Source organism: Bombus vancouverensis, chromosome 8, assembly GCF_051014615.1.
Source record: "Bombus vancouverensis nearcticus chromosome 8, iyBomVanc1_principal, whole genome shotgun sequence".
In the NCBI taxonomy this organism is placed as follows: domain Eukaryota; kingdom Metazoa; phylum Arthropoda; class Insecta; order Hymenoptera; family Apidae; genus Bombus; species Bombus vancouverensis.
This window is the reverse complement of record NC_134918.1, coordinates 1,823,296-1,835,930: the sequence shown is the minus strand read 5'-3', so window position 1 is coordinate 1,835,930 and position 12,635 is coordinate 1,823,296. Positions and strand designations below refer to the sequence as shown.

The window sequence follows — 12,635 nt, the reverse complement described above, 5'->3', positions numbered from 1 at the left end:
ATGCTAATGTCATTTGTCATTGTCTTTGAGACCATCTTTTTATCGATTATCTTCTCCACATCGGTGTCTTTGATTTTTTGTCGATACGGCGAAAAATGCAGATTTCCTTCTCCCTCGTAAAATCGTACCGCGGCTTTTCGACTTACACGATTCGCACGATTAATCGCCGTTCAGAACACCTACACCGATCCCATACAATCCACTTTCCAGCCGATTAACGCGTAGCCAGGATAACGAGCTTTATTAACCAATCTAATGAAATCCAAAGTTGTTGAGCATGGGTTGGGAAAGTCTGGAACAGACTCGTAACTGGGAGGCGCCGGACATAGTCAGACACGATACGCGCGTCTCTCTCGGAGTTGGCTGCAATTCGATTCGGAAGGGCTTCGTCGGTGATCCATGCTTCACGGAGATCGAGTTAGAGACGGCTTCGCCAAACAGAAGAAGAGGACGAGAGGCAGAGAAAAGGAAAGAGGAAGAGTAGAGTGGGTAAGCGGCAGAACTACCAACTAGCTCGACCACGAGTTTCCCTCTAACTCCCAGAAATTCCACGGTATTAATTTATCTTCGTGCCTTTAGTTTCCTGTGTTACCGTGCCTTCTTCCATCTATCAATGTGTCTAGCGTATGATGTGCGTTCTAAGTACTTCATCCCTCGTCCGTACGGACCCAGGTACCAATAAAGGCGGCTACACGACCTATTTCGAGCTCGATGCTCGCGTTTCTTGCAACGTAGTCAGCTCCCTCTACCGCTAATCGTTCGTAGTTTCGATCTTCTACGATATATCGGATCACGAATACGGGAAAGTTCACGCGTTCGCGTTAAAAGTTCGCTTTCTTCGACTCGGTAATTTTACCACGCATCTTGAGCACGTCGAGCGAGAACTCGACGACACAACTGCCAACTTACGTATCGTGATACCGCACTTCTCGCAGCCGCGAGTCCCTGCGCTTCTCTTTATGTTCTTCTCGTTAACGTTCCATCTCATAAGTTACAGCTTTTCATCTAGACCAACGTCGGCAGTAAATATTCCTTTGCAACCAATTTCCATTTGCGAGTGCAGTCTGCTCATCTTTCTCCGCACTGCCGCCACGAGCCACGTCGCCGACGCGTCGTTCGCCGCTTTTCTTTTCTCTGAGTAAACCCGTCGCGCGCTTTTCCTTCTCCCGCAACCGACTCAGCGGGGTGAAAGTGAGAATTAAAAGGGTTCCAAGGATTCCGTGCTTTTACCCGACCGCGGAAGAACCGAGTGTTTATTCGGGAAACGCGTCACGAACGACCACTGGATAATGCACGCAACCTGACGTTCACGTTAATTGCGGCATTCTGCCACGCGATTTTTAGAGAAAACAATTTGAGAAGCGGGGGGCGGGAAATCAATCGATAGCCTGCGTCGAGAAAGCGGCGCGAAATTTTCCCAACCAACTGGCTTGCCATTTTTCTCTCGAAGCCTGCCGGCTATCTCTTTCCGAGCGCAATTTTTCAACCGGTCAAAGAATTATTCCCTTGTTTCGATTCGGTGCTGTCTATTTGCGTTTCTTCTACGTCTGCGCATAAGTTACGACTCGCCGTCTCGCGCGATAAATACATCATTTCGACCCCGACCTCTCTCATCTAGCCAATTTCTGCTTGCGAGTCTTCGTTGCACTGCTACCGTTGCGCGAGATTTACGCCAGACTGCCGCTACTCTTGAATTACAAGAACCCAGTTGACTTTTTACGACCTGCTCTTTCGTTACCTGTTAATTCGTTGCTTCAGTCGAACGATAACACGAAATTAGTTGTATTTTGTGGTGTTCTCGAAACCGCACTTTGTCTGGAAAATCTTCCCAGTTGAAAGAAGAAAATGATGAGAATACAGAAACATCGGAAAGGAACATGGTTAATAAGGTTGCGTTTACAAACGTTGTTCAGCTCTTCCTCTCTTGAAGCGTTACTGGATTCAGCGACACAATGACGTTGATTGTACCGGCTAGATTAACCGACCGAAGCTGAGGCACCAGTTGGAACGTCAAACGCAGGGGTGTCGCGGAATGAGGCGAGTCGATGGAGGGATGCACGGATGATTCAAAAGAAGGCTTACTGAAAGCTCGTACGGTGTCTTTGAAAAACGTCGAGTGAATCTCTCGAGCGAAGGCATGTGGATATTTGCGGGTGAATGGTTCGTTCGCGACGCTCGTGCTTTACGATAATTTGCTCGTGCGCGATAATTTTAACAAGTTCTGTTTCACGGCAAATACTTTAATCCTTTCTTGTGAAAAATAGAATAGCGAATGTGTATACGGCACCTCTCGACAGGAACGAGCCGAGAAAAATTTCCATGCAAATGTACCCTTTTACCGAGCAGCGGAATGGTAAATGAATACTGAATGAAAAAACGCGAAGTGTGACCCGACTACCCTCTCTTTCTTGTGCCCAACGTAGCGCCATCTACACGCTGAAATTTCTTAGCGACGTGACGCGTTTGAATTATTTTCGTCTCTCTTTTACTACACTCGCTAGTTTCCTTTCGAGGAAAGCGCGCCACGCACAAATACTCTCTCCCTCGATCGAACGGAACGTCTATCGACGATTGTCGAGACGCGCGGTTCGATCGAATGTCGCCATTCAACGAGAAATCGCTTCGAAGAAAAAGTTGTCGGAAAATTTGACGACTCCAGTTTGGCATATCGATACGCGACGTACGTACCTATCTACCGCCGCCGGAAAAAGAGGAAAAAGACGTTCCACCCCGACGATAAAGGCGATTTATTCGCGAGTAAAGTTTCGTTCGTCGGAATCATAAGGAAACCACTCCGCTTCTCGAGATTTCCTTCCCCCGCTTGCAACAATTTTTTCCCTCGTTTGATATCGCGGAACGGATAATCTCTTGACAGAGTCTCGACGATTCGAAACACGCTCGGAGATCAGTATCGACGATATCGTTGCGCATAAAGAGGAAGATGTAGCGCGGAGTCAAGGCAAAATAACAGGTAAGTAAGAGAAAACCGAAATGCCGGAGACTCGATGTTGGAGCATGTTGACGGAGTTGCTTCAAGGAGTCAAAGAGGCGCGAGAAGAAAGAGGAAAGGAATCAACCTATCGGTAATTTGTGTACGTTCGTTACCCTTTTGCGTGCTTTACCAAATTTTCGCGTAGCAGGTAATCGATAATAAAAGAGGTGGGAAGGAAGAAAGAGAAGAAGGGAGAGCAAAGGAAGGATTCCGGCATATCGGGAAAGTTTACAGAAACGCGTTTGTGCAGGAAACACGAATTTTCTCCGTCAGAAGGGGCCTGCCCACCTTCTCTCTTAATTAACGGGCCAGCCCGTACATTGGTTTCGTGGTTCGGGGGCAGGTCGAAACACCTCTAGCCCGTGTTGCCTCTTCGACTTTCGTCCCAAACGGCTCCACCTTCGTTTCGCGTATTCGTTGGTAAGTGCTTTTTCGAAACAGGCGGAAGCGCGAAAGCGTCGGTAAACAAGTGGCAAAGGCGTTCTGCGCTGCAACCACCACGGGAAACGCCGCTTTTTCGAGTATTTTGGCCGTGTAAGTCGGCTTCTTTTATTTCCACGCTGCCCCGCCTTTGTTGCACCAGGTTCTCGTGGAATCGCCTTGGAAATTCATCGAAACGAAAACAGCTCTGACTCGGCACGGCTTGGCCGGGCGGCGTCTCGCGCTTGAAAACGCGTCGATTCAACCGTTTGTTTGCACAGCCGATGAAAAGTTTTGATTATCGGTGGCGAAGGGGCATACGAGGCACCGAGGATGATCGTAACGCGTGAAATGGTCCATTCACCGTAGAGTACGTCGCCGGAGAATTATCTCGACGTTATTAACGCATCAAGTATGAATCGTGATATGTAGCGTAGCTGGAGCTGTAACGAGGGCGACGTTATTATCCATCCCCGGTGCGGAATAATAAATGTCCGGAAATTTTAAACCGGCACGTTTCCACGCGATCACCGCGGAAGAGGAACGGAGTTCGGAGTTTCCAATTTTCCAGAGTCGCGGGCGAACGTACCTAAGTTTAATTCGTCAGACTCGCGTGCTCGCTCGCCGAGAGGAGACTAATCCTGCGAGGCGGCGGAATTCAATGCGCAAACTTGCTCGTCGTCCCGGTTTATTTCTGGTTTCGCGTGCCTCGCGAAACATCGAGCGAGTCGATACAATGCCCGGCCGCACAATCGCGCCTTTGATGTAATTTCCACTTCTTCGCCGGCGGAAAGACGCGTCTCTCCCAAGAATGAGTGGCTCGAACGCGTCGCGAGGCGGTTTCATTGTTGTCTGCTCGGTGTTTCCGGGCGCAGGGATGCGAGAGGCACGTAGGAAATTACGTTGCACGTCAGAACGCGGTCTCGAGTTGCCGAGTGCGACTGATTTCATGGACGATCGGCGAACAGGAGTCTGAGGAAGTCGCGCAGGGGAACGCGGCTCACGAGATTCGCGGAATCGAGTAAAAACGATTGTTAGTCTCCAACACGCGGGGGTAGTTCGCGCTCGAAACGTGGCTTTCCATCTACGAACGTAATTATTCTTTCAAACTTGCTTTCTGCTTCGCGACACCCTTTCTTCGACCGTCCTCCTCTCGATTGTCATTTATGGTGACACTAACGGTTCCAACGAAATGGCACGCACTTTAATCCCGCGATCGAGGTTATCAAGGGCCTAGCGAGTCGAAACTTCCTTTCGTTTGTGCTTGTAATTCGAAGGAGAACCACCCCTCTGAATTACATACTGTCGGAACGGTACGAGATGGCAGAGCAATCTTTAAACAAGCCTCGTAAAACACTGATGACCCGGTCTCTCGGTACGGGTCATAAAGCTCGTAAAGCTGCGTCCTGATGTATAACGGAGAATAGGGGTTGTATGGGCGGCGCGGCGCGGCGCGGAGCGACCAAGCAAACAAGGATTTGCACGGGGATAGTTTATCGGTTACTCGTAGTGATTCCGGGGGGATGGACGGCTAGAGGAAACAATAGTTGCGTCACGCTCGTTCTTGTTGGAAAAGCTCGTGAAATCGTATCAAGAACATCTGGCGCCCAAATGCTATCAAACTTAAAGAAGATAGAAAATATCGAGATAGAGAGATAACCGTTATCGAAAGTGTTTCGAAGACCGAAGGCCAAAGGAAATAATAGTCAAAATATGGAAGCAACCACCGCAGGCGATTTTTATTTTTCGATGAAGAATTTGCGTTGCTAACCGATCGAAAAAATTGTCCAGGTTCACTGATGGAGGAACGAGTGGATGAATTTCTAATAGAAAAATATATCGAAATAAGTATAGGTATAGTGTATGCTGATCCAGATTCTCACTCTCATAGTGTTACAATACAATAGAAAGAAGATATGATAGGGAGCATGTTCATACATTTATAACAAAGGACATTACCAAAAAGTTAACCTTGGTGTGCAGCTCTAGTTGAAGGCTACAAGAAACAGCAATAGAAATCTACTTACAAAATTTGTATTCAAGGGCACAATAACATGGACCTCTCCTTATTTTGAGTATTTTTCACTAAATTCTATTCTCTTCGTAACAGCGATCTCCAGGTCACGGATATACGAAAGCAAAGATGTAGAGTTTTTGTTGAAGTAATTGCCTCAACAAAAATGATCACAAGGAACGTGTGAAATACGTTGTACTACCGCGAGAAGAAAGAATCGAGGTGGCGGACAATGGCAAACAAGGGAAATGGAGTCATCGTGTAAAGTTTTCTCGGAATCATTGGAATTTCGATGGAAGCGAAACTTTGTCCAACATTTGAAAGTCAGATTTTATCGCGATCCAACGTCTAGCTAGCCGAAGGTTTCGTGCGCCAAGAAATAAAGTTTGAAGGTTCGCCGAGTGAAAACGGGACGATAAAGCGTCACTGAACGCGCGCGTCATGGAGAACTTAACTTCAAAATCGCAAGCGACAGCAGAGATCCATCGCGAGAAATCGCTTCCGAATCTTCCAAAAGTGTTCAATCGTGTCAGAACCTGACAACTATTTTTCATTATTGATGGAATAAATACACCGAAAAAAACTACTCGTACGATAACCTGGATAGCATCGACAAATTATCCAGCTTCCCCGTGAATCGATTTATCGACAAGATTCAAAAGGCAGTAATCCAACCTATCTCCGACGATCATCGCCGATGGCAAATTCAGGATGCAATATTTACAAGTTTAAACTGTCGGACTCGTGTAGTTTGTCGTACTACGATAGCGGTTCAAGCGTCTTTCGTTGAACGACCGTCGTTTAATCTCAGTCGTTCTTGAACTGGAAAATAAAAGGATGGCGAAGGAACTTATCGTCGCTTTCGCTTCAAAGTTTTCCCACTCGCTATACCATCTCTATCTCTTCTCGGCTTTTAGCGAAGGATAACAACGTTGGCACATCCAAGTTCGTCCAAAGGTACGAACGTGGAAGGTGTACTTCGCATTTGTAGAATGCTCAATTCAGCAGCATCCGCCGCTTCGAAAAACGAGAAAAATACCCATTCCATAGCGAGATCTTTATCGCGGAAAGATTTCTCGAAACCAGCTGCGAAATATTCCTTCGTTTTGCTTCCCGCTGTCATAATCGCAATAATCTCGCTATAAAAGCTCTGCCCTCTCTCACCATGACTGGGTGTTATAATAGTTACTTTACGCGAATACGAGATATTTTTCTCCTCGAAATACGTTTCAGAGTCTCGACTAATTTAATATACTATGTAGGGGAAAAAATATTTAGTCTTCATTTATTTAGATCGAGTTTACTGAGATTCGAACTCGAATCCTTTGCTTTCACAATTAAGTTACGCAGGGCATCGACACCTCAAATATTTCCTTCCAAACTCCTAAAATCTCAAGATAACCGCTGCAAGCTACAATTAATAAATATCGTTTATTTGTTAATATCAATAGGATAAAGCCTCTGTTACAATAAGTATATAATTACATAAGTATAAAATAAAATAAAATTATACGTAGCGAAACAAGAACAGAAAAGATTAATTCGTACGAGATTAAGCAAACGATTTTAGGAAATACATACAGCGATGTGAGCAAAGTACCCAAAAGTGGTTAGAGAGTCACAGAAAAGATTAAGTTTTTTACACGAATTGCTGGCATTTACAATTAGACGATTAAGGCAGTTAGATTGGTCATAAAGTAGGTTTCAGGTGTAAAGAGGGCACGAATTCGTAGACGAACTGCACTACGAACGCTAAGTTTGTAAGGAATGTATACAGAGCAGATGAGTAAGTTGACAAGCTTATTATATATACGGTGTATAAACGTTAGATCGAGGCTATGGTACTGTCCAAGTGGTGGTAGGGGGTCATTAATGGGGTCATTACCCCCAGACGCAATTAATAGAATAAAATTATGATTATGGCTATAAATAGACGTAGATGAATCTGTCGCGTAGAAAGATAATCGGAGAAATTTATTTTGAACGCTTTCAATTAACGCACATCTGTAACGATATGGTATACGGGGTCAAGGCGTAAATATCAGAAAAGAATAATTCCGCGCGGGGCGATCCGGAGTGGCGCGGCATTGCTCGATGCATCGTTGCATTAATAATTAATCGAATAGCACGTTCGTGTGCAAATTCGGGACGTTATCCGACGTCAACGGGAATTATTGATAACGCTGACGCCATCGGTTCTCCGGCTGTCGCTTATTTTGGCCGCTCACGCGATCTTCCACGTCCTATGGTTCTCTGCGTTGATGCGTTTCCAAATCGAGCCAATCGAACAATTCTCTCGTTCGATCGATAAGTCGCGCGTTTCGACCAACTCTCCACACCAAATCGTTTTTAATTAATCCATGGAAAACAGTCGAGCAAGCCGATCTAAATCGCCCGAAGCATCCCTGTGAAACGATAAATATCAAAGCTGCCTTTCCTGTCGTATACTTGAGCAAATGAGCACGCGTAACCGGTGACGCCAAGATCTCGGTGATATATACCTACCAAGCAGAATTATTAATAGCGTAAGCAGGATCAATCTGACTCACAGTTATCCAAACCAGCCGGTCGATCTTCGATACACCTGCCGCGTTCCATATCGCACGGCTGATGCGTTTTCGATGCGTTTCGTCGATGGGAAGCCGACGAGATATCGAAGATACGTCCGAATAACCGAGTTGCTACGCGTGCCGCGAAACGCGCGCGCACGGAGATAATGCGAACGATACCTCCAAGTAAATCGAGTTTCGACTGCCTCTGGGAGTCGATCGACAAATTCCCCACGTGCCGTTCCCATCGCATTCCCATTAAAACAATCTCGTTGCCCTGTGTCCAATACCAAATAATATTAAATTATAGACGGTTATTACGTACGGGACGATGTGACCAACCCAATTAATAACCTATGTACTTATGGCCCGCAAACTCTGTTAATATTCCATTCGTTAAATTCGATTACGCGTTACTTCTAGTTTCAACCGTTACCTCCCTCAACTTCCAAAAAAATATTGTCGTAGCGCGAAGAAGTATCGAGTTTCTGGCGCAACTTGTTTGAGAATCGGTATCGTCACCCCCGCGTTATCGCTGAAACCTATAGGTAGTCGTATTCACACTAATTACGAGTTTCCCAATTTTTCAGCTACGAACGTTCCGTATATTACATCGATAAAATGAAAAAATATATATATATATGTACGTATAACAGAAGCGTAAAATGTAGGTATACCGGTATCGAGGAGTTTCGAAGAGAGTCAGCTAGTTTCTCGGCCGGATAGCAATCGACCGTAGGCACACACGAGCTCACGTACCTCCTAGATTACATTCTAGCGAAGGTAAGCGTAGCCTGGTAACGGTAGTATCTTTCAACCTGCTGGCCCCTTCGCGTACATTTAATCCGATATTGTATTAACTTCGGCATACTGTGGCTCTGGGTGTGTACCGTACGGTGAATTCGAGAGCCGCGTGCATGCGCGCGATACTGCCGTGTCGTGCGAGATGGTGCGAAAAGGCCGGCGACCTTTATCGTCCGTTTCCATCGCGGAATTCGTTATCGAACGCAGCTCGAACCTACATTCTCGCGAGAGTCACGCCAGCACCGGCCGGGCCGCGTTTATTAATTGATAAGCCGACGAATTTCCTACGCGCGGATAACCCGGTCAGTCGATAAAACGGAACGCGCCATTTCCACAAGTCCCCCTATCCTGTTTCGAAACTCACAAGTTCCCTCAAGAATGGCACCAGCTCCGTAATTTATCGCGGTCAAACGGATCGTGCGGGTTTGTTCCAACTTCGAAGTTCAAGTTTGTCTGGTGCTAGTGAGCTTAAGCCGGGTATTTACTTTCTCCAATCAAATTTCCCAATGGATTATAAAGCCATCGAATCCAATCTTCCTGCAGCCACACTAGGCACGTGTAAATTACAAAGTGAACTGTCGCATTCCAAATAGTCCTTAATCGTCAGCCTATCGGAGACAATCGAAGCAGCGGCAATTCGAGTGATCGAATCAGCCGGTCGATCCGACCAGTGAAACCATCTTGACAGAGGCATCTATCGCGATGCCGTGGCAACGGAATGGAGCAGTTTCGAAACGCTGTTCGCGACAAGGACGAGAGACACATGTACGATTATAAGAAAATAGCACTCGACATTTCGCGAAAGTTGTATTATTTTAAGAAGGAAACTACTCGAGAAGAGAGCTCTTCTGAGAAACTTTTCTGTTTCTTCTCATCCCTGGTTTCCGTCCGTATCATTGCTCCTTCCTGTAATTAGATAACTTTTGATCTCGTTGTCTGAGCACCGGGTAATACGAACAAACGTTTGTCGCTCGCAATTCCGAGTCCGAACATTCCCCCGAAAACGAACAGAACGGAATTTAACCGTCAACGATTTTTAACGGTGGGTAAATCGTAAATCGCGTATGAACACGTTGCACTTTCTTCTACGCTGTCTCGCGTTTGAACGGTACATTACCAATCCGTGGTTTTAATTAATTTACACGTCGCGTGTACGTGACTGGACGACGTTCTCGCGAGATTCAAACGCCGTCAGCGATTTTCGTGCGTGCATCGCATTCACGCGATTGATTCGACCACGCGTTGGGAATCTCGTGTCTGCGGAGACAACAGAGCCACGAAAGCTAGACAATCACAGGATAATTTCGAAATCTACGTGTTAACACGACGTGAATTTCGCGGTCTGATTTAAACGTCCCAGTTCGCGTTTTCGCATAACGAAGACATTTTTTACTGATCGAGATCGAACATTCTTAGCGACGTATCAGGCTATCGAATGAATAGGAATTAAAGCGGTATACAGTTTGAAAAGGAGGGGAAGAGTTCGGGTGGATGTTAACCAATCGAGTTATATAACGTCGAAACAGCACTCGGTGTATCGAGTTCGCCTGACACTCGGTCGTCGGGCTTTCCGCCCAAGCCGGAGCCGGTGCCCGCAGAGTCAGCGGAAAAATTCAATTTTTAATTAATACCGATACAGCTACTTCTACCAGCGAAGGGTTGGTGGTCCGTGCGATTTCGTTGTTCCGTAATTACGTAACGTCCGGCGCGAAATTGCACCGCGCGAATGCAGTCCGCGTCGTTACACGCGACACGAATAGTTAACGTTTCAGCTGCTGTATTCCATTTTCCGTTTCCTCTTTGGCTCCCAGGTGTGTTTGCGTTCTACAAAACTGACGCGGCGCCTTGCCTTCATATTCTTCCGGGGTATTACCGGAGGAAAAATCTAGGCCGAGGAACGGGGCCACCAGTTAAAGAATGCTAATTCGGTGTGTCGCGTCACCACGTCGCGGTCCAGTCAAAAACCGTTTCAAAGCGTTATATCGCGCCACTTCGATTTGTGTCAATCACCTGTGAGATTCAAAGCCGTTCGCTACTTCACGGGTCGACTTCTCCGTGAAATGTCGTCGACAGAGCGACGTTCGGACGATAGAATCAAACCAAGAATCCATCTAATCGAGCACGCGGCGGAAGAAAGAAGGCACGAGAAGGATCGGTGCCGATGCAGTTGAAAAATGTCCCCGAGAACGGCGACGACTATGACTAGTCTGATTCAGGATTTTGCCAGGAACCTTCTCGGACTGGACGTAATTAATAAGGCTTGGACGCGTCGTCAGCTGCACCCGCAATTTTTCATCTCCTGCTCGGATACCGATTCTGCCGCAGCCACCAGCCTAGCAGACCGAAATGATGGAAGAGGCGTCGATGTTCTTGTTGTCGAATAAGGAGAAGAGAGTGGGAATGCCGCTAAGATAATTCATTAGCCACGCGAGGCATTGTTGTGATTCATTATCGGCGCCCGGTGACTAGCTTTAACCTCTTGGTAATTTATTAAAAGCGAAAGAGAATTGTATGATTAACGAGGACGCGCGTCTCTATGCTGCAAGCTTACGGATGTAATCCTCTACGAGAATTTATTTGGAAATTATCGCCTAAACATCTCCGCGCGATTAACCGTCAACTCTAACCGTCGGCGAACGCTCGGCATCTCGCGATACTTGAAACTTTTCTTCTTAGAAACGCGCGTCGTTTTACCGCCAACGGATCCATCTGCTCCGGCCGTTCCTCCTTGACGTTAATCGATCACGTGTACCGCACGCCACGGAATTCTAGCCGCAAGATCGACGGAGGAAAATGTCAAGACTAAACAGCGACGAGGACTGTTAAGGTCCCCGATACGGTCCAGCATCCCATGACTACACGCTCCGTCGCGTCTCTCTAGCGGTCGATACTGATACTCGTCATCTAGTATCTTCCACCATGCTCCTCTTTCTCTTACTCTCGTTCTCCTTCTCGTTCCTGTCTCTTTATAGTCACCCCTTCTTCGGACTGCTCACTCTCGGCGAGACTCTGCGTGTTACGTCAATGGCAGCAGACCGACCTCAAACCATCCAGCTTACCCGGCGTCATCGCGATGTCTTCCTCCCTGATCGTTGTAGCTGTCGCGATGCCGGTGACGTCACGCTGTCCTACTCTTCGCTCGGTTAAATTCATATCGTCGTGCAGGCACATAATAACACATCGATTATCAATGATCGACGTCATCCGCGACTTTTCTCGCTCAGTTACTCATAGCCGTCGTTACCGTGTTTTTCCTTTTAAACGCGACAGAGATACCGGACAGAGAGCGCGTCGACCGATTCCTTTTCAAAAGTTTTTCGGCCGCGTCGCGGCGCCGATGAAAGTTGTCGCGGAAAGCGCGCGCAAAGTAGCCCCGCCACATTTGCATAATAATAAAACGCTAACGATTGGCCGAAGAAAGAATGACCATAATGAGTCGGTTGAAAATCCACGCGGCGCTAACAGACCGTCGCGAGCAGCATTAACATTCCACTTTCAAAGTTCTTGCGAGTAAAAAGGCAGGCGCAAGTTAGGCAACGTCGAAGCAAAGATAACGAGGACGTTTAACATGCAAATACCGAATAGAGAACGGGGGTAAAACACGGCTGTAGTTGGGTGCTACGGGTCAAACAATTACGTGGCAAGGCGCGGCTGCGGCCCGGAGGATCACGGCCACGAACCGCGTCCACGACAAAAACCGGTATGTTACGATGTAGGTCGATCCTCGGTGCTTTCTTGTCGATCCTGGAACCCAGACTGTCTGCGTGCCACACGCTCGGCAAGTAATCCCTCTACGATACCAGAGAACGATCGCGAACGCACGACAGAACTGAAAGGACTGAAGTCGTTGACAAAA

General features: G+C 47.0%; 1 protein-coding gene across 17 annotated transcripts in view; it reads right to left on the bottom strand.

Annotated features, from left to right (window-relative positions):
* Positions 1–12,635, bottom strand: part of LOC117164762 (protein turtle) — a 162,070-nt gene that overhangs the window by 70,500 nt on the left and 78,935 nt on the right. The gene's annotated exons all lie outside the window — the stretch shown is intronic.